We start from the raw sequence: 1,141 nt of genomic DNA, 5'->3' as shown, positions 1-1,141 counted from the left end.
ACAGGCACCCCCTACATCGCCTGGCTATTTGTTGTTGTTGTTGCAGTTTGGCTGGGGCTGGGTTCGAACTCGCCATCCTCGGTATATGGGGCCAGCACCCTACCCACTGAGCCACAGGCACCGCCCCTAAGGCCCTGATTCTTTATTGTTATTAGTGACAACAGCAACAGCTCTGAGGCTGATTTTCTATGGAAAAGTAGAGACGGGGTTTTTATTTGGGTGGTATTTTGCCTAATAAGGGATTATGAATGAGGTTATGCTACATTCTTATATAGTATTGCTAGTGTCAGTGGATTCTTATACTTCATGAACAAGCCTGGTTTTAAAGCTTTGGGGGAGGAGAGAGTTAATTGATGATGTTTATTGAAAGCTTCAAAGCTGACGATGTTTATTGCTTCCAATGGAGGTATCCTGAGCACGTGCTGACTTACTCTTCTAAAACTAATTTCTTAAACTAATTCCTCTGCATCCAAGGTCAGCCAACTAAGGCCACAGTGGAAGCTACATAGAAAAAGATCACTGAGAACAAAGTTTTCATGGTCAAATAAAATGAAAATATTAACTCACCAAGTTATTTGACATATATTTGTTGACCATTGTGGGGAACAAACAAAAAGTACAGGAATCTCTGTCTTCTAGGAGCTTACAGTCTAACCAGGTGGGGAGAGTACACAATCATTATAATTTAAATATGTTCATTGAGAAAATTGGAGAAATAGGGAAAAGTATGAAAAACTATTAACTTTTTCATAGGGTTCTTCATAGTATTTTTCTTTAAAATCTGGCGGTGTGTGCTCAGAGCAAGGGGCCTAAAGAATGACTCCTTGGTTTATAACATACCCAACACAGGAAACTGGGATCATTGTGATGAGGGGGCACAGAACTTGTGACCTATGAACAAATTCCCTACATATGAAGAAGAAGAAAATTGGGCAGCGCCTATGGCTCAAAGGAGTAGGGCGCTGGCCCCATACACCAGAGGTAGCGGGTTCAAACCCAGCCCTGACCAAAAACTCCAAAAAAAGAAGAAAAAAATTATAAAATGTATAATTTATGTGGTGGATGTATGGGTGATTACTGTATAATTCTTTCAACTGTACTGTATGTTTAAAAAATTGCCAAATACATTCTTCTTAGTAAA

At 39.8% G+C, this 1,141-nt stretch overlaps 1 non-coding gene across 1 annotated transcript; it reads left to right on the top strand.

The window, feature by feature from the left end:
• The first annotated feature begins 786 nt into the window (after positions 1-786).
• LOC128598020 (small nucleolar RNA SNORA11) lies at positions 787-914 on the top strand. Its single transcript, XR_008383541.1, has one exon. It is a non-coding gene; the product is annotated as a small nucleolar RNA SNORA11 (small nucleolar RNA).
• The last annotated feature ends 227 nt before the right edge of the window (positions 915-1,141 follow it).

This window comes from Nycticebus coucang, chromosome 10 (genome assembly GCF_027406575.1).
Source record: "Nycticebus coucang isolate mNycCou1 chromosome 10, mNycCou1.pri, whole genome shotgun sequence".
Taxonomy (NCBI): Eukaryota; Metazoa; Chordata; class Mammalia; order Primates; family Lorisidae; genus Nycticebus; species Nycticebus coucang.
The sequence above is the reverse complement of the archived record's forward strand: the minus strand, read 5'-3'. Positions and strand labels throughout refer to the sequence as shown.